Source organism: Amblyomma americanum, chromosome 4, assembly GCF_052857255.1.
Source record: "Amblyomma americanum isolate KBUSLIRL-KWMA chromosome 4, ASM5285725v1, whole genome shotgun sequence".
In the NCBI taxonomy this organism is placed as follows: domain Eukaryota; kingdom Metazoa; phylum Arthropoda; class Arachnida; order Ixodida; family Ixodidae; genus Amblyomma; species Amblyomma americanum.
Window position 1 is genome coordinate 164,463,609 of NC_135500.1, and position 26,014 is coordinate 164,489,622.

At 45.8% G+C, this 26,014-nt stretch overlaps 1 protein-coding gene and 1 non-coding gene across 2 annotated transcripts in view; one reads left to right on the forward strand and one right to left on the reverse strand.

Moving 5' to 3' along the window:
* The window catches only part of LOC144128612 (cell adhesion molecule Dscam1-like), a 452,661-nt gene that overhangs the window by 382,508 nt on the left and 44,139 nt on the right, over positions 1 to 26,014 (reverse strand).
* Positions 22,842 to 22,915, forward strand: TRNAT-GGU (transfer RNA threonine (anticodon GGU)). Its single transcript has one exon. It is a non-coding gene; the product is annotated as a tRNA-Thr (tRNA).

Sequence of the window (26,014 nt, forward strand, 5' to 3'; positions counted from 1 at the left end):
AATGCACGTTAAAGAACCCCAAATGGTCGAGATTTCTGGAGCCCTTCACTACGGCGCCGCTCATAGCCTGAGTTGCTTTGGGACGTTAAACCACCATATACCATCATATATCATACGACCGAAACTCGAACATACGTGATCAAAAAGGCGTCCTGCTCACGTCAACCTAGCCAATTCTCTAGAACAGCTTTCAGATCATTCCATTTCCTTTACTCGCCCCAATTGCAAATAAAGGTTAGTATATCTGCCATGAACAGTCACCTTGAACTTCTTAGTGATGTCGCAGTAAAATTCGGCGCTTAGCCATATTTCGCCGTCTTCCATCAATCTTGCACTTTACAGTGACCAAATTCTTCAAGAGCTCTGTCGCTAACATCGTATTGACCGCATTCACAAAGTTCTTCTCGCTCGTTGTAACACAAAATACTTTTCCGTCATTTATTCCTTTTTCATCTCTCAAATAGAAGCAACTATCTGCTGAAATTATGTTAACTTCTTATTATCAACTTTTCGAAACTGCTTAGCAAACTTTTTACGATTAAGAGGAACTTGTCTGCTTAACGTTTCACTCCATTTTTATTTATTTTGTTTCATGTTCTAACAACTGAAATGCGTAGTGACTTTGGCTGTGGGGGCAAATAAATAGATAAGTTTACATAGATAAGATTACATGGCCATCAGTAATTACTTCATGATTGGCCTGGTCATGTTCACACTCTCTTTAAATGTAAAAGACTTCACTGGACTCTAAGGATGTGACAGGTTCAAAAAATTAGCATTGAGATCAGGTATTATAAAATAGATTGAGAAAAACAAAATACTGACACTAGGAAGAAGGCTTTTGGATACAAGCCATGACAAAATATTATACTGACCTCTTACATTCTACATATTTGGTTGCCATTCAGCGCAGCAGTCCAAATCAACACACTAAAAAATATAATTACAGGGTACGTTTCGCAAAAAAAAGAATAAGAATTTAAAACTACCTAATCCGCTGAGATGGCTGTGTTGGCGCTCGGCTGTTGATCTCAAGGTTACGGTAAAAAAATCTCGGCCGTGCAAACGCACTTTGATAGAGGTGAAATGCAATTTTGCCCTTGCGTCGTTTAACGTCAGAGCATGTTTAAAAAAAAAAACAGGTGATCTTAATTGATCAGGAGCCGTCCATTACGGCTTCTCTCAAAGCCGATGCGTCGCTCCGGAACTTTGAACCCCACATACCAATTAAAACTACCCTTCATTGTGTTAAGCCCAGCCAGCTCGTCTGCAGCGAGAACAGACCGCGTCATCCGACGGACAATCGGCTGGTCATGCCAGGACCAGAAACCATAGCCTCCGCAGGAACAGTTTTATACATTCATTTCAATGCTTTTAAACGCTTGCGTTCGTTATACTAAACCTAAGAAAGGAAAAACTTGTGAAAAAGGCGAGGACGAAAGGCAAAGGAACGAACACATCATATTGAGTAAAGCAGAAATTTGGGCAAGTTGGTACGTATCCAATACACTGTGTAGCGCAGCAAAAGACGAGGACACAAGAGACGAGAGTCTTTTGCTGCGCTACACAGTGTATTGGAACTATGTACCAACAAGCCCAAAAAGCCACGCTATTGGTACGTATCCATTTTGAAACAGCGCAACAAAGACGGGACGTGGAAACTTTGTTGCGCTGTTTCAAAATGAACACATCATCACGGGCTCACGCTGCCAACTGTTTAATCATCGAAGCGGAAGCATATAGGCTATAAAGGCGGGAACCCAGGCACGGGACCACCTTTGTCACTCGTTCAGGAAAAGATAAGCAAAGCTTGCAAAAATAAAAAAGCAAACAAAAACATGTTTCGGTAATCTTTTGATGTTTTTTTATGTTTTGGTAGATGTTTCAATAATGAACCAAGTAGCCCGCGCGAACGTTCTCCTAAATTAGACCTAGTCTTGAAGCAGACCCTGTTTTTAAGCATCAAATATCGCTGTCATACTGGTAGCGCAAGTAATGGCACCGCGGACCACAAAGGACTAATTGGTTAAATATAACAGCAGCGCAATGTATTAATGAACGACAAAAAATTTACGAAAACTGTTTTGCTTGTGGTGTTCATTTCGCAAAACCGCGTAGAAATCAGCCAGAACTAGCACACTTTTCTAGCCCTAACGTTCACAAAAGGCCAGCAGCACCTAAGGCAGCAAGAGTGGCAGCATAGCGAGGCCTCTTAGGAGGCTCCTCAAGACCGGCTGCACTCTCACAGCTTCCCGATGCTCGCGGGAGTGCGATATTTCTTTTTTGCTATACGCTCTTTTTCCTGCGAAGCATCTTTCCTGCGCGCGGAGATGGCGACAATTATGGTAATGATAATAAGTATTCGAAAAGAGAAAAAAAAACACAGCAAGAACGTGGCGCGTGCAGAGCTCCCCGCGAGTCTGCACTCGGAGGCGGCACCATTTCTCGGAGAGAGTCCGTCTTCCATTGTGTTTCTGCGGACTGGCGCTGTTCCGCCGCTGTAATCTTTCCTTTCAGCCCACGGATTCGGCCTTTCTTTTCGATTCTAATGCAGATTTATCTCCTTTCATTCCTACCGCACTCCTCCTTCCCTTTTTGCCCCCCTTGCGCTCTCCGGCCCGAGATTCGTAAAATTGTTACGAGCCCCTCTTTACGACCGCGAGTACGCTCCGCACGCCAGTGCCTCTCCAGACTGTTCCTTCCTTGATGCATGCTCGGGCCCAACTCTCACCCTCGCCGTTACTCTCGCTTTCTAGAGCCTTCTTTTTTTTCTGCTCAGCGAAAAGCCGCCTCCCTGCTTCTCGGTCAGCCCTTCTCGAAGCAAATAATTTTTCTCCGAGCTCGCGGCACGAGCAGCGGCGCTAAGCACAGGGTGCGCCCGCTAGGCCTTAAAAGGGAGGGAAGAAATACAGGGTTGCAGTGTTGCTCCCTCTGGTGCTGAGTCGGTTTGGGCCTAACTGCTAAGCTCCGAGCGTGGTAGTAGTCCTGGTAGCGCTTTATTTCGTCTCTTCTTTCGTGCCCAATTATGCACTCCCCTACAGTCGAACATTGCAAAATATCCTTAGGTTAGTTGAATGCAATATATTCATGCGCCAAAACAACATTGTGACCTAGAAAGCGCCCCCTGGTGGACGCTATACGATAGATTTAGATCAGTGGGGTGTCGTTAACATACGCGGAGATATTGGATGGGCGTTTCCGGACATGACTGAAAATACGTTAATGTGCTGCAAGACGTTGGCACAATACGGAAAGAATGGGACATGAGCATCGATCGGAAGGCGGTACCGAACTCGCTCAGGAGGCAAACACCACAGGTACTCAGAAACCGAGGCGAGTGTTATTATTCAAGCACCACTCCAATACTCTCCCTGTCGTACGTTTCGTTGATCTGAGATGCTACAGAAAAACATAGGCTATGTTCCAATTCCGATTATTACCGAATTTTTGATTCAGTGGCCCATGAATCTGATAACCTGCATCACTGCATCTATCTAACATGAGAAGCGTGGTTCGTAAACACTGTGCAAAAGTTTGCGAATCGTTCTTCGTAGTCGTTTGTTCCCCACGATACTGACACAACGAAATCATACATTTCACGCTTCACAAGTAGATGAAAGAAAGCCGTCCAAGAAAACACTGAGTGAGGTACCTGGTGGTTGTTTTTTTGTTTAATATTGACTACCACGTCTACAGAAATAAATCATACTGAAAAGGCTGAGCAGTGTAAAGAAGCTCACACTCGAGGGAGGCTTAAAATTTGTCAGCAGACTCACGCTTTTCAATCCTGCTTCGGGACTATTTACCGCCATTTTGTCCTGCGCCTCTATTTAGTGCTGCCGTTACGTTCTGTTTCGCTTTTTTCTTAACAAGCCTCCGTGATTTTTAAAGCGCACGTGTAGCTCCAGGGAGACAGGGCTTTCTAATGGACGAGGAAATGACTTTATAATATGAGTCCCTTTCTTGAACAGAATAAAGAAATAATTGTAAGAAGAGTCCACAATATTCTGTGCGTTTCATTGAAAAAGCTTTTACTCCCTTTGTCGGCGCGTTTGGAGTTTAACCTGCAGAAAAGAGTGGTTGACATCACTCTCATTACTTTGCTCATTCTCAACATCAAACAGATGCATACGTGTAATGAAGTCACGCGCAGATAACAATAGGGGCGCTAAAGAACTCTATATTGCCACAGTACCAATCCATCCAGTGGCGCCATACCGCGGCCGAACTGTTTTAGCTGGGACTTGCCATGTCTTGCGCATTCGAGATGCTAGACGATTGTCATCTTCCTCGCTCGAGCCGCTCGAGCGCCCTGTTGTCTTTCTCGCCCAGCACGTCTTGTTAAACCTGGTCTGTGCTTCGACCGTTTATCGGTGACAATATGATATAATCTAAACCAGCAGAACAAGCTTGTTAGTTATGCAGAGTAGAAGAACGTCACACAAACACTGCTTAATTAGACTTTTTTAGGAATGGAGATTGTTTAATTAGTGATCTTAAGCTGGAGATCATTAGGGCAAGCAGTCAGAAACAAACTATCGGAAAAATCCAAACCGATAACCTCGGCATGTCCGAAACGAAGCTGCCCCAACTCAACAACTACCAACTCAGAGCAGCGGCTGTCTGCTTTTACTTTAGAAGACTACTTACAAGGAGCGTAAGATGCAAAGGAAATATGTATCACAATTATTTCTTTGGCTACATTATATACTTAGAGAGTCGCACATGGCGGATGATTAGCCCCGTGGAGGCCGGCTTTACCCTTCCAAATATGCCTCTTTTGCTTCCCGAAAACGTGACTACTGTCTGGGAAAAATAAATCCTCCGCGCGCCGCTCATTGGTTGTGGCACGTGTGCAAATGGCCTGTCACCAACCAAGCCTGTCATCGACAGTCGCGTAGACGCGCACTTGGTCCGCAGCCGCTTTTCCGCAGCCTTGCGTAACGCCGCTATTTGCCAGTGCCGCTCGCGCAGCACGTTCGCACGACGAAGAATAGAGCCGCAGCTCTCCATGCCACTCCGGCCCCATAGTGCTCCGCAAACAGCCGACGGCTGCCGCCGGCGCTAGGCGGCGCTCGGAGCGCATTGTCCCCCTGAGCTCAGACAGTGAGGAAAGCGGGGACTTAATTAAGTAGCCACTCCTTTTGAAGAAAAATTTAAAAAGAGGCAGTGAAGAAAAAGACAGGAAGTTTGCGAATCCGTGGAGGGGGCAAAGGGTTTCGCGCGCTCTCGTCCGCTCTTCCAGAGATATGCAAAGCCTCGCCGGACAGATAAACACGAACCGACGTCGCGCAAACTTTGAGTAAACAGAGTAGCGAACTATAATGAGAAGAGACGACGAGAGAGGTTGTTCGTGGAATATGAAAGGAGTGCTAAGGATAAAAAGACAATGAGAAAAGCATTAGAGATAGGAACGTCCATTGTACGCGTTGTCTAGAAGTGAGAAAGAAGTGTGTGCTTGTGCGCGCAAGCATGCGTAATTAAACAAAAACCTCAAGCTGTTCGCAAAGGCACGAAAGATATTTGCAAGCGAAACATTTTTCTGGTGCCTATGGAAAAGCGAAGGAGGAAAATTTCATATGTCCGAGTGCTGAGTGCTTCTGTACATGTTGCGAGTTAAAATAAGAATCGAATTGGGCAAATTGTTTCGCCAAGCTTATTGTTTGAAATGAATTAAAGTTATGAGTGTTCTAAAACCTTTGGGAGGCATAAAATTTCATTATATCTAAAATAAAAAGTATAAAATCGCACTCAAAATGATTCCAGAAATCTAATTACATCATTTCCAAACTTTTTCAACCACTCATCTTATAAGAAAAAGTTGTGCACCTTTAAACTACGGCTTTCTTAACGAGACTTCAATTTCGGTACTTACCAGCCCCGCTGTTCTATCGCCGGGAGAAAAAATTTGCATCAATCACTACTAAAGCTACTATTAGGCGGTTTAGTGATGAAAAAAGCTCAAAAGATGTACACCTGTTCACTTTTCTTTTACTACAAAATGGAGTGCATACAATTCTTCACATACGCCGATAAAAACGTACACACACGAAAGATACAGTTTATCGAAAGATAAACAGAAGCTCAATGGTCTGTTTAATCTCGGCACTTTACAGCACACAAAAATATGCTACAAAGGTGCACTATTGTCAGTTTTCCGGAACTTGTTAAAATATGTGGCAGTGTCGTGCAAAATGTTTAACTTGTCAACTTGTAATCAGAATAAAGGCACCAAAGCGCGTGACAGGCAGTAATCACTCATTATCTAAAGGTGATAACTTGTGCCTCTCGTGAGTTTTCTATATATTTTGATTTCATGAATTCTGAAGGCACTCTGTAGGCACCAGAATACGCAATAATTAATTAATGAAACGCGAGTCCCTGAGATTTTGGTATTATGTCTATTCGCAAGTTATTGCCGCCTCTTAGGAAGTTTCTGCACTAAAGGAGACATTTAATTAGTAACTTAAGCTCGGGCTAATGGTTTGTTTATTTAAGCGCCTCTCGAAGATTTACGCTGTGTCACTGCGCAGCAGATGTTACCGAAAGCTATGTGCTCATATCACAGTGATGTTTCGTGACGTAACTGAGACTTCCCCCAATTAGACCAAAAATTTTCTATTTCAGGCCTTTTTTTGTTGCAGCACCTTTAAAAGTCTGTCAGTTTTGAAAAAAGTGAGACAATATTGGTTCTGAAAGTTCTCTGAAGCTCAGCAATAGGTCCCTTTTCACCTACATTTTCCCCTCAACTTCCTTAAAAAACTTCCCAGATGAAGGAATACTGCCACGTCATGTTTTTTTTTTATTTCTGATGATGGCACGCTGTAAACTTAAATATTTGTCCTGATCATTGGACATTTCGAAATAAACGACGAAGTAAAACCTGCAGATACAAAAACGTACTTCAATTTTGTGTTAAAATTAGTCTTTGGTGATCACGTGACCCCACCCTCTCCTTCCCCCTGTTTTTTTTTTCTGTGTGGTCCGTATGTGAGACTAAAACATTCCTTCATTGAAGAAAACAGGAAGTTATTATAACTCCGTAATGAGACAAGAAGGTGCTATAAATAATAAGCCACATAAAAATCGTTCGCTTATTACGCAAGCTGGAAGTGCAGGGCCAACCGGACGAACCCCTGCAGACATCAAAGCACCAGTCATCGTCCACATTCGTGCCCGTAGCCGACGCACCAGCTCATCATCAGAGGGTTCAAGCACCCGTGAACACCACAGCGCAGCGTTATGCTGCGGGCTGCTAATTGGGCATCGAAAAGCATTAGCATTTCTCGCCACATTCCGGGCTCCAAAAGCAGCCTCTATCGCCATCACGACTCCATCGCATACGCCTCAGAACCCGACGAATGAAGAGAGATAGAGAGAAAAGAAAAGCCACCATACCACCGCAAGCACCACCAAACCGGATAGCGGAGGCTCATTCGTCGGCAAACTAATCGAGTTTCACGCAACATCAGCCATGTCCTCAACGAGAAAGGACTCCCGCGGAAGAGTCCGCGGCTGCGCGCTCCTTTCGCCGCACGCAAGCGCGCCCCGCAGCCTCCGCGCGCTAAACCGCGGTACATTCGTGCCCTCTTCGCGGGCGCACACTTAATTGCCTCCGAGAGGCCCTCAGCTGATTGCGCCGGGCTCTCTTTTCTTTGCACACACCCCATGCCCTACTCGCCACTGGGCATACGTGATTGCCGGCCTGCTAATACAGGTGCGCGAGCGGTTGCCTCCGATGGCGGCGGTCTGCCTGGCCCATGGCGGCCCACACTACTTCACCTGCCCTGCGTATCTGCCTTTTGCCGCTACCTCGCGCTCCTCATCTCTCCCTCTTCACCGCTCCGGTCTTCCTTTCCCTCTCCTGGCTCCGCAATCCGTATTAGTAAGTTAATTAGGCGCATCTGATTTGCTGCGCCCTACCTCTTCCCGTCGCTCCCTTTACTGCGCCTCTTTGCCTAATGCCACCAGAAACAGCCACCCGCTCCAGCACTAACCTAACATAGGCGTGCTTTGGGGCTGTATCTATTGTGATAAAAGGAGGGCTGATAAAGAAAGCGAGAGGTTGCGGCACGGTACATCGCATTAAGCTTTCCTGCCAGCAGGCTCGTCAGTGATAGCACCGTAGCTTGCGTTGACTTTATAATAGGACTCATCGCGCACTCCAGCTATTAGTGGCCAAGCCACGCGCTGCCGTTGGGAAGGCACGTTCGGAGTTCCCGCTCGGACACTGCGCATTTTTCTTTTTTATTCTTTCGTTGTATTTTATGTTTCGCATTTCTTCAGAGACCTGTTTTGCAGGAAGAACAAAGGAGCTTACTTTATTACGATGCAATCGTCGTAAAGCGCTAGGCTTGTGCGCAACAGGGAATTGTCTTTTCTTTTTATTTTCAAAGGAAACTTCCGCTTTTTGCAGCTAAAATTTTCGTTTCAGAAAATAAGTGACGTACGAGACTGTATACTATCTAGGCAAGACTATGAACATGCTGCGAAGTGTGATTTGAAATTTTTGATGAGGGTGAAAATTTGCTCTCAAGGCGTTTGCTGAACGGTAAGAGCGAGAAAAGTCATGCACTTGGGTTACTAGAATCGACAAGAGCGGGCGCTGCCGTACGCTTCGGTGAACCTCAACTGCTTATCTAAGCTAATTTGCATAATTAGGGGAAAAAATGCCAGATTGAAATGGACTAGTTATGGTTCATTTTCTTATTTTCATGCCTCTTTTATTCTTCGGTTCTAATCATAGCATAAACATGCCGTCAACACACTTGGTAGCTCGGTGAAATATTGAGAACGGCACAATCGACGTTGTGCTATTAGCAGTAGCATTATGTAACTTCTTATCCATCTTTGCTAATAGTAATTCCTCGTGAATTTTCTGCGGATATGAATTTGTTTGCGGCTGAGCATAATGGAACATCCCAATTGGTGGTCCGGAGCAAGTTTTCTAGCCCCCTCCCCCCTCCCATCCCCAAATCAAAGAGCCCCTTTCAGTGGGCGATTTGAATTTAGCTCCTGAGCTCTGACTGGACGTTGTGCTCCTTCGCGGATTGAGAGGGATGCTCCGAATCACTGACTGCATTACGCCATTTGTCACCCGGCGCTTATTCTTTGTTCATTTATTGTGAAGCGGGATTGAGTTACACATCCTTTTATTACTTCCCGTCCGCTCTCTTCCCACGTTCACCCAAGAAGAACGACAAAGCTTGCGATCGAATCACATCTTCGCGCTTCCCGTCTCAGTTAGATGCAACAGAGCATTGTGAGCCTGCTGATGCTTCAGCTCGTACCAGTCGCGCCCCGATGAAGACGCTCATTAATACTGCCATTAACTGCGTCGGATGCTCCGCGTTGCCATAGTGCTTTCTTTTCCACTCTTCATCGCGACACTAATTGCGCTTTGATTAACTCTTGGCTCGCGTCCTTCGGCTCAGTCCTTTGTTTCTGCCGGCCGGGCTGGTCTTCGAAATACGCTGTCTTGTACATGCTATAGTATTTATTTATTTTTTCAAGCCATGTAATTATGCAAAGCTGTTAAGCAGGAGAAGCACCTAGGCAACGTTTATCGTGCTCGTGCATGATCTGCTGCACCGAGAGCTGATGCGTTAATCTCACGTTGCATGCTCAACTTCCCTTTGTACCGAATGAAAACTTACTTGCGTTCAAGCACGACGCTTGTAGTATCTCGCAACTTAACTTGTGTCAGACTTTATTTTGCCTTTTTAATAAAGGCTGGAGCTTCAGTTTTCAAGAACAAATCTGGTCAAAGCTATCAGACAAAGAGCCGCCAATGTAGTGTTTTCGAGCGTTATGGCTGCACTTTTTTGCTCTTAGCTTTAGAGAGTAAATTTTTCAGGATCCCTTGCTCGGGCATCATTTCTGCTGCTTCGTTCTGACAAGCGTTTTAATAATAATCGTGTTCTGCTTTGTTCCAGCACTTAGTTGGAATAGCTTAACGTTGCCGCGACACCCAGCGCTTTCACTAGAGTCCCTTCGAAGGGACAGTAAGCGTGGGTGATTTTCTGGAACTTTTCTCGGGTACCTTTAATTAAAATACGTCGCTATGCGTAGCGTGCTATTTGAAATGACAACTCCTAGAGAAAAATATTTTCTTTCAGCCGATCAATAAATCTTCCGCTTCGTGAAAACAATCGTTCCTCACTTATTTCTTTCACGAGCGGTAGTTCATTAGGCGATTCGGGGTGTGTAACGTGTCAATGCAACGAACTCTTGCTTCACAAAGTGATAATGACAATCGCACAATACAGTAATCAAAGTTTCCTCTCACTGCAGCTTGTGGCATGATCAACGCTATAATTATACTTCAAAATGGCATTTTTCTGGGCCAGTTGGTATGAATCCATGATTTGGGCCAGCATGAACTTTGGGACACAAACGAAGAGAGACACATGGAACACGGAACACACTGCTGACTAACAACTTTAATGAAAAGGCGCGGAACACGCGGAAATATATACAGTGGTAAAGGTGGAGAGAAGGATGGAGAGAAGGCAAAGGGCATGGCGAAAGAAGGCCGCACCAAAAGCAAATGTAACAACAATCCTTAGAACAAAAGACGAAACAGCCGTTACCGGGAAAGCAAAATCACTGAGCCCCCCACAATCTTAGGCCGCGTTGCAAAACTGTGCGCACATGATGAGAACCAAAGCATGATCGAGAATCAGTTCTAAGAGTAGTCACAGGATAAGATCTAGACCACAACAAAGACAGTGAAAGAACAAAAGCCGCGTCATAAAAACAAAACACGAAACAACTGAAAGAATATATGAATGAAAAACCCGCAAGAATTCACGCCAAAACAAAGCGAGAAGTTTAACATGAAGATGGACATGAGGTTGCGAAATCATGAAAGCTCCTTCGCCTACAGTTGAGACGAGAGTTGAAAAAAACCATAAAAAGCCAACACTAACACGGCTAAAACAGAGCTAAAAGCCTGAAGTTGAATTTAAACCAAAATGCCAACAGTGACACGACTAAACCAGGGCTAAAAACCTAAAACATGATGTGGGAGATAAAAAACAAAAAGCACAAACACGGTGCCGAACAGGACGGGCGTATAATTTGGCCGGTTCATGGGACAGGGCAAACATCATGGAGGAACGTTTTTTCTTTGGTTGAGAGTGCAATTGACGGGGTGCTTACGCAGTCCTTCCCTTTCTTGTGGATGGCTACAGCTTCGATGATTTCCCTGGCCAGCCTATCTTTTTTTCTTCCAAGGATTGAGATGTTGTCGAGGTTTGCCGTGCATGGGTGCTTAGGCTGGCGGCAATGAAGAGCCAGGAAACCTGATGTGGCAGTTGCTCTTAATGAATTTGCGTGTTCTCTAGCTCTTTCATTGACGCACCTGCCTGTCTGTCCAATATAACATTTACCGCATACGACAGGGAAATGATAAATTACACCTTCGTCGCAATCTGCGTATCTTGTCTGGTGGTCTACAGCGCACCTCATCCTTCGCTCTTCGTTGTTAACTTGGCGGCGTTGTTAACTTGGCGGACTAGCAAGAACATCGTTGTTGTACCCTACGTCCACGGCTTTACTCACAACCTCAAAAAGATCGCCGCAAAACAAGCTGTCAAGGTGGTTTGCTCTGCACGCAACAAAGCATACAAGATGTGCCGCCAAGTTAACAACGAAGAGCGAAGGATGAGGTGCGCAGTAGACCACCAGACAAGATACGCAGATTGCGACGAAGGTGTAATTTATCATTTCCCTGTCGCATGCGGTAAATGTTATATTGGACAGACAGGCAGGTGCGTCAATGAAAGAGCTAGAGAACACGCAAATTCATTAAGAGCAACTGCCACATCAGGTTTCCTGGCTCTTCATTGCCGCCAGCCTAAGCACCCATGCACGGCCAACCTCGACAACATCTCAATCCTTGGAAGAAAAAAAGATAGGCTGGCCAGGGAAATCATCGAAGCTGTAGCCATCCACAAGAAAGGGAAGGACTGCGTAAGCACCCCGTCAATTGCACTCTCAACCAAAGAAAAAACGTTCCTCCATGATGTTTGCCCTGTCCCATGAACCGGCCAAATTATACGCCCGTCCTGTTTGGCACCGTGTTTGTGCTTTTTGTTTTTTATCTCCCACATCATGTTTTAGGTTTTTAGCCCTGGTTTAGTCGTGTCACTGTTGGCATTTTGGTTTAAATTCAACTTCAGGCTTTTAGCTCTGTTTTAGCCGTGTTAGTGTTGGCTTTTTTTGGTTTTTTCAACTCTCGTCTCACCTGTAGGCGAAGCAGCTTTCATGATTTCGCAACCTCATGTCCATCTTCATGTTAAACTTCTAGCTTTGTTTTGGCGTGAATTCTTGCGGGTTTTTCATTCATATACTCTTTCAGTTGTTTCGTGTTTTGTTTTTATGACGCGGCTTTTGCTCTTTCACTGTCTTTGTTGTGGCCTAGATCTTATCCTGTGACTACTCTTAGAACTGATTCTCGATCATGCTTTGGTTCTCATCACGTGCGCACAGTTTTGCAACGCGGCCTAAGATTGTGGGGGGCTCAGTGATTTCGCTTTCCTGGTAACGGCTGTTTCGTCTTTTGTTCTAAGGATTGTTGTTACATTTGCTTTTGGTGCGGCCTTCTTTCGCCATGCCCTTTGCCTTCTCTCCATCCTTCTCTCCACCTTTACCACTGTATATATTTCCGCGTGTTCCGCGCCTTTTCATTAAAGTTGTTAGTCAGCAGTGTGTTCCGTGTTCCATGTGTCTCTCTTCGTTTGTGTCCCAAAGTTCATGCTGGCCCGAATCATGGCTATAATTATATTTTCTGTTTAGGCACGTTGCTTTTAGAAACATTATCACTAATATTTAACAAAGCTAATCGTATTCTTAGGTTTAATAACAGTGCTGTTTTATTCTAACCGTTGTGCGACTCCAACACATTGTGCTCATGAACGACACGAGATAACACCGATATCAAAGGATTGAGTTGCATGCCGTTCTCTTTCTAGCCGCAGTTCTTCAAGGCCCTACGAGCCTTAATCAAATGTCCATCCTTCTTCGTTTAAATTTCCCTGCCAGAAACCAAAGTAACCGCACTGATTTCCTTAGATTTGCTTAGGAGTGCATCCCAGAAAGCCACACAGAAACTTAACTAACAGCGTCAAACTATGTAAGAAGAGTAACAAACACTTCAATAGATTTTGTTCTTTTTTTTCCAAAGGAGGCAAATTTCACTTCGCTTGTACTAAGATTTTTCCATTTGCAGCCACTGGCTTGTTCCAACTCTTTCATTGAAAAACAGGGGATGGTTCCCTGCATTGATTTCGCAGTACGTATTCGCTTTCAAATTTCGTTTGTTTATAATAAAGAACAATTTCTGTAGAATTCTGAACAACTCCGTTTCACAAACAAATTGTGAAACGCATTTGTTTGTTCTCTTGCCTTTTCTACCTTTCCATTATTATGCTCCGCATTGTAGGCTCCTCTCCAGCCATATCCTCTTTCAGAATGGAAATATCTGCCCTTTGCGACAGTTTACATTGTTCCTTCAGTGGGACGCGCATTGCGTGCGTTTTCCGATCCCATTTCTCTCGCCATGATCTACCCAGCAGAGAAAGTGCGTGCGTGCGTGCGTGCGTGCGTGCGTGTGTGTGCGTGTGCGTGCGTGCGTGTGCGTGTGCGTGTGCGTGTGTGTGTGTGTGTGTGTGTGTGTGTGTGTGTGTGTGTGTGTGTGTGTGTGTGTGTGTGTGTGTGTGTGTGTGTGTGTGTGTGTGTGTGTGTGTGTGTGTGTGTGTGTGTGTGTGTGTGTGTGTGTGTGTGTGTGTGTGTGTGTGTGTGTGTGTGTGTGTGTGTGTGTGTTTGAAGGAAGTTGTCATAACCTTCATGAAAGCAGAAGGCCGGTTTTCATCATACGGCACCGCCGCCGTGCAGCTTAATGCAGTTTTCCCTAATATGCTTCAAGGGTACAACTATAGACTTTCTTTGATGCATGGATATCAATTATTCAGGATTGTTTACGAATATGTCTAGTACCGTTTGTATTGGTGTTCTCCAGTTACAACACTAGTACGCTCTAAAAATCCTTACGCCAATTTTTGTTGCAAAGAGCGCGCCTTACTTCAGTGCGAGCAGGTTTCTGCACACACAAAACTAACTAACGATATGAACAGAGTCCGAGACAACTTTTGCAAATGACAGATCTACTTGGAGATAATTTCAGTGTTAACATGCCGGTTTCATACAACGTCGTCGCTGTAGCAATCGTTTTTAAACCTTCTTTCATTCCTTTTTGGTACGTGTTTTCTACAAACTTTTTGTAGTATGCTGCTAATATGTTAAGTGATAATCCTTCAAGGCAATATATTTTCTCAGCACGAGTTTTTAGGATACCGTTTATTTAAAGATTGACCCTGTTTGACAAGTACGGAAAAGTTATTACACTGGACAAAACTTTCTCATTCCGGTTAATTTCTCTTTCAGCTTGCCATCATAATTACTACGTGCATCGCAAACATTGCGCTAGACAGAAATATAATTTCGGAATATATTGACTACAAGTTTTTCCTCATCGTTCATGCAACAAAGTTATTTTCTTGGGCAGGAATACTACATAGTTTTGCCGGTTTGTGAGCAAGTTTGAACGCTTCACACACAGCATGTACTACGCTTTCGAATTTCTAATCATGAAGGTGAAGTAGACCGATTAGCAATTGTAAACTCGTAACGATAATCGGTCTCAACGTTGAACACATGGACAGTGTCTCTGGACGTTTTTCTTGCCATCATCCTAGGAATAACTGTATTCTACCACATCAGAGAGAACAGATGGAATCTGGGAAAGATGCCTCAGGGCCGCCTTTAGAAACATTTTTTTTTACGCGTAATTTTTTTTAGCCGATTCGACACATATCAGCAGGGCCTTCTGAAACCAGAGCTAGCGGCTGACTGCTTCTTAGCCATCAGCACTGACTTTAGACGTGGTACATGTCTATTCTAGAGCAGCATAAGGCTGAATTCGTAAGTGACAGTCCCAAATAATATATCCCCAAGTCTATAATTTCGCACAAACTAGCCGTACGACAGGTGAAGGCGCACGTTGCAAAAAGCAAGTTTCTTGAATCAGACATATATCAATTCTTTTCTCGTTTGATCAGCATCGGTATAAAGGAAAGGTCATTGAGCTTCATAGCGTACATTCCGAAAAGAAATACACAAAAGACCGCTTGATCTAACTCTGGAGTCAGAAAACACATTTGCCGCAGTAAATTACTCATCATTAAACTGACAGTAACAAAAAATACACTGATCGCTCTTAGCTGACTTCCATTGTCATGCCGCTGTAGAAGTGATGATCTCGCTTGTAACCGAGGAACATACGTTAGCAAGCTGAAGTGGCGGCCGTCGTCTGTCATTAGCCATTGGCAGGTGGCAGCCTGCCCAGCGGGCTTGGGGTGAGCTTAGTATACTACCTCGGATATAACCAACCTTTGTATGCTACCTGAGACATAACGACCCTTCGTGTGTTAACTCAGATTTATCGAACCCAAGTACGCGACCTCAGATATATCGAACTGTTGTGTCTGGACCTGGGAGAAAACGAGCATAGTGCGTTGACCTCGAATATAACTAACCATCTCTGATATAACAAATTTTGGTGTTTAAACTTCAGATACAACGAACGTTTGGCTGCTAACAATTCAAGCGATGCACCGAGGATTGTCTATAAGTTTCTTTTGCTCAATGCTCACCGCTTGCATGGAAGGTCTTCAATTTTTTCTTTTTCTTCCCTTTATATCATTGCTAACGAACGTGTTTCATTCTATCTGTATTCAACGCTGGTCCTTTATAGTGACGTCAGGCAAATGTATCATTTGTCTCGGTGCCCCAAGGCGTAGTACGTGACACAATGCATTAATTATAGAACCTGCTAGATTAGGAAGATGCCTGCACTTAGAATAAAAACAAGGATGGAACAAAATTGCATTCTTTTGCTCACTCTTTCCCAGTTTCTCTCTTCTCTTTCTTTGAGCCTCCGCTCGTTCACTTCTGCTGGCGAGTTTCTTCTGGCCCCGTTCCTCTTTCTCCGTCCTTACGGCAAGTGCGCGCCATCGCTGTAACCACGAAGAAAAGTTTTACGACGCGTCCGTCGTCTTGGTTCCCACCCCGGTCGGGGCGAAAAGCCGCTTCCAGCCGGCGCGATACTGGGAAAGCAATATAGGCGTGATGGGCCGAGAACTGAAAGAAGGGACGCCGCTACGTGGAGACTCTTCGGATGAGATGGCAAACGAGAGAGAGAGAGAGGAGAAGAAGGAGGAAGAAAGAGGGAGAGGGCGAGAAGACTCAGAGGCGGCTGCTAAAACGATGCTCCGAGCGAAGCTGGCGAGCGGCCGCAAGAAGGACGGACGAGGGGATGACGCTGATGATGATACCGGTGGCATCGCAATCTAGAGAAGAGCCTCGCAACCGCGCGTCTTTATACTTTCCTTTCGTCTTTATACTTTTCTTTTTCGCGCCTTTTTTATCTTTATCTTTCCAGCATCTCGTGCGGCCACGTCCCTGAGCCGAAGGCCTTCTCGTCGTCGGCGCACTCTTCACTTCGCTAGTTTTCAACTTCAGTTTGGAAAGCCAAAGAGCGACAAGAATTTCGTGCGGCTGCCCTGCCTGTGAACAGATATTCAGGGTGGAAAGAGAAAGCAACGCGAAATATAAAGTGCTGACAGAAAGCTAAGAGCGGGGAAGCCAATCTGTACAAAGCGCTTTGAAACTCGGCCCCTTTCGTTTCGGGATCCAAGGATGGCACAGTGAGGAAGAACTAAAGAACTCCCGCAGCTGGATAAAGGGAAAGGAAGAGGAAAAAGAAAGAGGCGAGAAGAGCGTGACGAACCGTAAAGAAAATTGCGCTTCCCGTGTAGCAGCGCGGAGCAAGGATAAAATCATTTTTGGGCTCTTTAGGCCAGCGGCCGCCGGTGGCCATCTTTGCTTCCGGTGCTCACGGCGTGTAAACTACAATTTGAAGGAAGCCAAAGGACGGTACAAAAACAGCTGTTGATAGCGACGACACAGTGAGTGAAAATAAAACAAGTAAGAGCCCGTTAATATGGTCTCAGGTCATTTGCAATTTCTCTTCAGTTAACTAAGAGGACTCCTCTCCACCCCCACCCCCCTTCCTTTTTCTTCTGGTATGACAGCGCGTTGCTGGCTCAAACGAGGACTATTATGACTAAAGCTCGGCGGGTCTATCTCACATCAGCACATGGTGCTCCATAATGGCGGCCGTTTTGCTAATGCCACGCGCACTAAGAAAGTAAATATAGTGAATGTAAAAATCGCGACTTGTTTTATGAACATCGATTTCTAGATGTGCTCAAGGTTTATCGCTGAATGTGTTCGTACTTGTTGCATTCGCGCTAGGGTACGTGAGTGCGTGTGTAAAAAGAATAAAGTGGTGAACCTGTCCGATAGTTCTCGGTACCGCGCAGAAACTCAGTACGAGAGAAGTAAGAGAGGCGAAAACACTCAGTACATGCTGTAAAAACCGTTTCATGATGAGTTATTCAAAACAAAGCTACAAGAAATCTGTGCATTTGTATCCGCTGCCCCCTTTCCGTTTCATGTCTGAAACATTCATGCTAATGCCCTAGATTTGTGCCACTGGGGAAGTGATAATACCGAGAAACACAGAAGCGAATGATTCGCGGTTAATTTCATAGCTCTAGGGTTACTCTTGATATATACATCCAAATCTCATCGCTGTTTTATGTTTATTGCTTTGATTTTATCGGTACGCAGCGGCAAACAGGAGCAGCTGAGCATTAGAACCTTGTTTCAGGCCCGTCAGAGTCCTAAGCATTGAGCTGATCCTGTCCTGCAAAGATGTTTAACGCTGGTGTTACTGTAATAAATATAGTGCTCGTACAACACTTGGTGGACAGATTACCGACAGCCATCAACTAGCTTGAAATCAACTCTGGACAGAAATTCAACTCACAGCGCCACTCAATACTGGGTGACTCATCACACTGCACACCACTGACTTGCCTCTACACTAGTCATTAGGCATAACGCAACGCCTCATTCATGGCTTGGCCGCTAATGAGGAAATGTTCGCAGGACAGCCATTTCTGGCGCTTTCCATCATGAATTCTGCTAACATTGCTTCATAAAAATACGGCCGACGTTAAAGTAACACCTAGCCAAAGCGCATTGTACACTCTAAAAGCGAAGGGTGGCCATCTTTAACGTGAGTGCACTTCGTGCGGTCAAAAGCCTGCTCGCTCTAGTGGCGCTAATAACCAGCTCAGGCGAAAGCCTCTCGCAGTGGAAGTTCACGGTGCCAGCGAAATGGGGAAAGAAGGGAGGCCGCGGACAGGCAGGGAGGTGGCGGTGAGGCGAAAGGGAGCCAAGGATTCTCCGGGCCTCATCGGCAATTAGTGCGGGCACGCACGCTTCTTCATGCACGATCGGGCCAGCGCCACGTATATACGGCACCACGCCAGGACGGCGCCAAATAGCGTGCCTGCTCTCCCAGCGGAGGTGTGCGTTTTGTCCGCGCCAGAGCCGAGCCAGCCGTAATGATAATGGTACGTGCTTGCAAGCAGGTCCTTCTTCCCCTCTCACCGTCTCACTTCACCCCACCCCACGCCAGGTCTTGCGGGAGATCACGCCATCTCTACTACCCCCAGAGCAGCACGCAGGTGCGGGAGAGAGAGCGAGTGGCGTCTGCCCCGAAACAGGCTTTGACCGGCCACTCTCTGGCTGCACGAAAGACGGCGCTGATGCTTCATAGGAGCAGTCGCCCGCCGCACGTGAGTTTTTAAGATGTCTCACTCGGGTATCATCAAAGCGCGGGGAAGCCAGCGGACTCCTCCTGAAAACCCCTGGGGAGAGACGGGAAGCAGACTGGGGAAACGGGTTTGGGGCCGCTTAACGTGTGCGTTCCACTGCGACTATGTCTGTATGTGTGTGTGCAAGTAAGTGCACGCGTGGACAGACGAGCTCACATGCAAGCTACGGTCGGTTGGAAAGTGTATTCTTTCTTCATTTCTATATTTTTTTCTACATTTGCCTTCAGCGTATTTTCGGCATTCCTGCGAAGTGTGCAAAGCTTGCGGGGAAGGATTCCGCGGCGGGAAAGTTTGGGGCCGAACGGCCTGGCCGCGTTTACTCGCACTTGAGCTGGTTTTACGACTTCATGCCGCCGAACGAACACCCCGCTTCTGGCCGCATTGGCTGCATTAAACTTCCCCCTCTTTTTTGCGTGGATATTTTCCTCGTTGCACCTTTTATCATTCCCTCGCATTTTTACTATTATAGTCACCTATGTGTAGTTCTTTTCGTGTGTTCCGCCGGCATAAACTCGGGAAAACACGCTTGTACGCTTCTTCTACCTTTTGTTGTTGTTGTTGTCACCCTCTCTCTCGTCCTATACTCACGCTTGGAGCAGAGCAGCTCGCGGTCGTTTTCTTCTTTTACGTTCGTGTTACCAGTGTTGCTTGTGCGACTTGTATAAAAACAGTCGGATTCAGAGTAGAACGTTGGTGGTTTTGACGTCTGCTTCTGGAAACACACTTTAAGTTGGCTTCTCCGCACCATTACCCTTACAACAGCTGGGCATCCTTTACAGGGGAAAAATACCAGAGTGGATTGACAAAGGGGCCACGGGATTCAAGAGGAGAGCACTTTTAAATGCGCCACGATTGAACAGCAGAGAAGCAATGTTCGAAGGGCCCTTATGTAGGCTCCAGCCATTAAGTCCTCAGTGAGTCCACGACACAAATTACTGCAAAATTGCTACCGATATTACTGAACTACGGAAGGTTTTTTTTTTTTTTTTCCCTGACGGTGATACCACTTTACTTTCTTACATTAACTCCCATTTTCAGCCCCGTTCATGCCATCTTTCTTTTCACATGAAACAATGAGTCTGGTGAAACATTAACTGCACAGCTGAAGGTATTTCTTTCGAATGTATAATTGAAACCTATCTTTGACACAGTCTTTTCGACAGAAGAACACAATGACCTAAAAACGAAATGTGCTTTTGCGAACTGCGTCTGTTAGCGCAGAATATGGTATTACGTGTAAGGTTTCCATTTGCAGATCGTTTTTGATGAAGAAATATATTAGGGTGAGGGCATTGAACTTCCTGTTGCAAACCTATGCATATGCCCTCCTCTCACCCTAACCCCTCCACTTAAGCTTAGAGATAAATGGCGACAGCTATGTAGCGATATCCTAGACTTTGGACGAAAATGTTAGCGAAACATGCCAGCGTGCTTCATACTTGTCACGTTTTCTGCCACAGCACTGATGCTGGCTGCTACGGCGTTGCATTTGGGAATTGTGTTGGTCAGTAGAAGAATGAGCTTATACAGGAGTACTGCATAGGCCACATGCAAACATTATCTTCTACGCCTGACGACGTAAGCAGCACAGTTACGAGAATTAGATAATCAAGTGTGCCTATCTAGTATAGGAAAGGAAGACAGAGAACAAAAAATATATAAAATTGTCGGAATACCAGGCACTAAAGAAAAAGTCGTGCTGAGTCATTACGGTCCGACTAGGCATTATTATGCGCTGGCATTAAGCACTACACATATACTCTCTGGCACCAGCCCCTCAACCGGGTTGCATGCAGAACACTTGAAAGTTTCTCGGAACACTAAGATGTGGCGTATAGATCACAAACTCTCCTCCAGCATATAGAAGTACTGCAGGGAAAAGAGATCGTAGTACAACCGACTGCAATACACCGAAGCACGGATTAAGCATCACAATAGTGCTACCAGTACACGCCCCCCCCCCCCCCCCCCCCCACACACACACACAAAACGATGAAACGGAGTAATTCTAGAAAATTTGGATCACGAAAGCAAACTAAGATCTTGCGAGCGAAAAAAAAATCCCAGAAAACTATTTTATGCCAAGGGAGGAGTGTTTGAATCACCCTATTTTCAGCTTCCTCGCTTCTGTCGTGTAGAAATCTAATATCTCACAATCCTTCGTCTATCGCCGGGGGCTCTAAGCGACGTTTGCTTTATTTGTCCCAGTTTTTTTGTCTCCTAGAGCAGTCTTCATTTATCTTTCGTATTATTTTTTATTGGTTTTGAGCTTGTCATGCTTCCGGTATTACTGGTCGCTTGTCAATGCGCAGCTGACAAAAAAATTGTTAAAATGGTTCAAACACTCACAAAAATTTTATGTGGAAACCTTCAAGACTTATCAGCAGTGCCTGTGGCCCGTACCTCAAGACTGGGTCGTTTAAAGGCCAGGTATTTTGAGAGGATGAGAAATTATTGAGCAGGAGACCACTTGCAAACGCGAGCTACCGTAAGTCCCTCTTAGCAGACAGTAAATGTTTAGTTGACTGCGTACTGATTTTGTTCCCGGCGCAATATGTGCCACTCCAAGAAGCCCAGAGCAATCAGCAGTTGGTGCAAAGAACTGGCCGCGTACTACAATACTTAGAAGTTACGCACCACTCAGCTAATTAAAATACTTGCCTCTACGCATGGAGTCTCATTTGTCAAGCGCATATGAGTACAAATACATAGGTTACCTAATGTTGAAATCTGATGAAATTTTTCTGCAAAAGCTCACAACTGAGAGCTCTGGTACGTACGAGATAAGTTTGCAGAGAATGTGGACGGAACGCTGCTAATAGCAGCGATAACTTCTCTTGTATCTTTCTGCTAGACATAACACTTGGTTCTTTTACTAAGCTCTGTTCTTTGTTTTCCTTCGAAATTTTTTTTTTTGCTCGTTCTTTGCCACTCTGGCATGAAAACAGTTCCACTACTCAGTGCAGTCGTTCAAGTCAATGACTGTTTCACAATGTACACTCAGTTCATTTTCTTTTTTTTATGGCAGAGAAGAAAAAGTCTTCGGTCCATTAGGCGGCGCTGCTTTCCAGATGCGCCCAATGGGCTCCGTCCCCGGGACGTAGCTACCGCCGGACCGACCCGTCGTCCCATTCCCACGGGCTTTGGGCGCACGAGTAGCAATAAATCATTGCGTCTTTGACACCCACTTCATTTGTCACGCGCTGTCTCTCATATCGCAATAGAAAACCCGGTCATTTGAAATTCAGGCGACGCATCATCACTCCTTCGCACCTTGGTCAGTTTCGTCGGGAGGGGAAATTTATTTGCGCGTTTCCGCGGGATTTTATGAGAACCGCGGGCCGAGCGTTTGCGACAACTTGAAATGCCGAGTTTGTTGTTGCGTGAGGAGAATTTTTAGGAGGTAAATAAACGATGCCGCAGGAGCGCGCCTGAAGCAGCAATATTTTACGCTTGGAAACGGCGCTTGAACCCGGCGAAAGATAACGCGGAAAGCAGCCTTTTCAAGAACTGCGCACGCAAGCACACACAGACATAACCAAGCGCAAAAGCGGGATGAAGAAGAAAAGTTTTAGAGCATTCAGTACAAATGAATGTACACAAAATGGCTATCTAAGACTATATTTGTTTGTGACTGGGTGATTGAAAAAGAGAAATGTAACAATATTTCCTGTCTACTACAATTGGACGTATTTTGTTAGGGCTAAATTTTGTCTTTATTAATTGACGTTTTTTCTATTCGCCATTATAGATTTTTATGTTACAGCCCCGGAGACACGTTGCTTAGTACGACTCAGCAACGCTAGTTATTGTGACTAGTGCGTATTGACTAGTGGGTATTGTGACCATTAGGTGGAAAGTTGTATAGCTTTCCTTTGTAGCCGTATGGCTGTCTTGCGTGGATGCCAATGAGTAATTACTCCCTTATTAAAAATCCCCACCTTGGGGGATTCCCCTAAACATTTGACCAACTCTGTTCCCACTTCGAGTTATTGATCAATTCGCGCTCCTCCTACCATAAGCTTGCCGTCCCGGTTAGCTCAGTTGGTAGAGCGACTGCTCCGGTGAAGCGGTGGTCCCGGGTTCGAACCCCGGACCAGGACGAATTTTTCTTTAACTACGAAGTTTCTGAGAAAGTTGTATAGCTTTCCTTTGTAGCTGTATGGCGGCGCTTGGGTGGAAGCCAGTGAGTAATTACTCCCTTATTACAAATCTTCACCACCTTGGGGGATTCCCCTATATAGTTGACCAGGACATTATATTATCATTCATCTTGAAAGCGAAGCCCAGAGTTCATGGTATTGTTTTGACTCCATCATTTCTATGAGTCTCAGTTTGCAGCCACGGATAAGCAGCGAGTCTACGGTAGTGAGCTAACTTGACGCCAGAACACGCATCCAGAAACAAAAGGCACATTATCGTTTAACGTGAATTCCCTCTATGACGATTACGCTAATATCGTAAGTCTAGCATAATTCACACGGAGCTCGCAAAATTACCCCTTCTTCCAATCTTCTTTTTCTTCCCGCAAAAGGCAAACGCGGTGTAAAACACCTTGACGAGCTCGCAAGCTGGTTTGTAACTGGAAATCAGAAGCGATGACTACGCGCGAAAAGCGAACGAAGCGACAAATATGGAAACAAGTTCGACCGAGGAAACGCAACACCTCCTCTTTCACGCATGTCTTCATTTGTGCTCCACGTTTCTCGCCAGGTCGTGAGCCCAACCTGTCACCTTTGCGAAGGGCGGCGCACAGCGTACATTGCGCTCGCACCGTATTTCCTCCATTCATCTTCTCTCACGGCGACCGGACGAGGTCTCGCTAGGGACACCGGCAACGCGCAGTCGCGCGTCGAGAAGGCCACTTCCTTTCACGAGAAGAGCCCCACGGGACACCCTAATCACCACGGGCCCCAATCGCGCCGCCTGATTGCGGCGCGGCTACTGTATTCAACGCATCCCCCCCCCCCCCCCTCAATCGAAGAGGGCTCCGCTCTGGAAAAAGGTCAGAGCCTAACCGGTCGTGCGGCGCAGATCCGCGCTTGTCAGCGGCAGCGACTCGGTCCCTTGGCTTGAACCGGTCTAGGAAACCCACTCGCCGCTGCCTGCTGCCCAATCTACGCACGCTACGGGGCAGAGGACGTCGTCGCTTACTTCTTTTATCTCCTCTCCCTCTTTTTCCTCTCTTCGCTGTCCCTTCTTCTATGCCTTCCCCGTGCGTGCTTGGGCGCGTTCTTGCCTGCCCGCTCTACGCGGAAAGAACCACTTCGCGCTTCCGTGGCCAGCCAGGGCGGGGGACACACTCTGGGAGAAGCAGCGGCGCCGAGGAATAACACCAAAAAGAGCGCAAAAATAAATAAATAAAGAGGGCTAGTCCGAGAGAAGGATCCTAGTCCGGTCTCTTCTCCAGACGCGCTAATGCGCTCCTATTGATAATTGGGGAGATTGGCGCTCGCGAGGCCCTGCGATCACCCCTTGCAGCATCCATCCCTCGGCCTCCTCCTCATCACTCCTTTCTTTTCCTTGGTCGGACAGACAGCGCGCGCGAGGGTGCCGCGGGAACTGAGCGAGTGTCTTATGCAGCGACGCTGCTTCTATACCACTGGATTGGATCAATGAGACCCGTTCCGGCTCCCTCTTCCTCCGATGTCCCACAAGTTTGCCGCTGAGAGCACGTGGGATCGGGGCCGAGTCTGAGAGGCCTAGCTGCTCGCTGGGAGAGAGGATGCATGTGCTAAAGCTCTTCTGAAGTTGCGGCTCCGCTTTGGGGAGAAAAGACGATGAACAGCCTTTGAAACTTCTCGTGTTTCACGCCGTCTGTGTTACGGCTGTCACCCTTGCTTAAGCTGGCTTTATTAACCCTGTTTTTTTCCTATGAATTTGCATCTGCACTGTCATCTCTGAACTACTGTATAATAGTACTTGTAATAGTAAAGTTTGGAAGGTAATAATAGTTGGTACTGTCCCCTCACTGCTGAGATATAATCCACGACTGCAATGTCGCATCTGGAAGAACAGTAATATTAGAATTGACATATCTAATCTCACAGCCCTGAGACACTAACCGGGCAGTAATCGACACATTTTTTATAATAATCGGTGTACTCAATAAGAGATCGCTTAGAAGCAGTTGCCAAAACAGTAGTATTTAATATCTCTGTAAAGAAATGTGATATTTCTGTAAAACACCAATATTCATCTCCTGTCGCACAATTTTTTTTAGTGTAAAAGTGATGACAGGCGTCAAAGTTCTGCAATGCGCTAGAGTAAAATGTCAATGTAGGAAAAACATTTTTACCAAAATGTGTAGCAGTGTTTTCAGAATGACAGTTCCAATTTGGCCCTAGGCGTTCTCTAGCATCTTTGACTTTCGCAGGATTTTTAGGTGAGCCTAAACGTCCAGTGAAGCGACAGCGCATGGCTTCACATGGTGGTCGAACAACACTGACGTGAGCTGATTTAGGCAGCCGCAGAGAAAGCAAGTATCACGTATGAGAAAGTGAAGCCAAGGTGGCAAACCTATTTATTTTCGTACACAGCTTCGGACAGCGCTTGCCCTTAATTTCGTTCGCTGAAAATAGCCACTGAAAACCGCCAACGAGAAGACTGCAGTTTCCACCAATTAAAACTGGCCTTACTTATTTCGAGGCTTATTACAATATAGTCAATAATATGAAAAATAACGCGAAGGCGAGGACACGTGAAAAAAAAAAACTACAGTTGTGAATAAAGTCTCAATGTTTATAATTTTAGGTTCTAGTACTTTCGTTGCAGCAACACAAGAAACGGAATACAAGTATGTCCTCAAGATTTGAGAGAGGTAAATGTAAGACAGGAAAAAATGAAGCCTGATTTAGTTTTGTTAGGCCAATAGGACATAGGTGCGCTAGAACTAGTTGTGCTTTGTTTGCCTTAATTGTTTATTCGAATTCGATCGTCACATTCATAGATCGCAGGGAGTCTTCCTGCCACTCCTGCGCAGCGGCCCATTGGTTAGGCAATGCGCCACAGCCACTGCCCTGCGATGGTAAATGCTGCCACCGTTGGGGCTTGTGATACCGAGGTTGCTATTGCCGAGCAACCTCTTGTGACTAATCATTAACTGAACTGCCACCTGCCACAGTGAGCAGTTTTCTCACAATATGGTGGACAGGTTGTGTTACGTCGCAAGGTCACGCGACCAAAGTGGCCCACCTGTCACC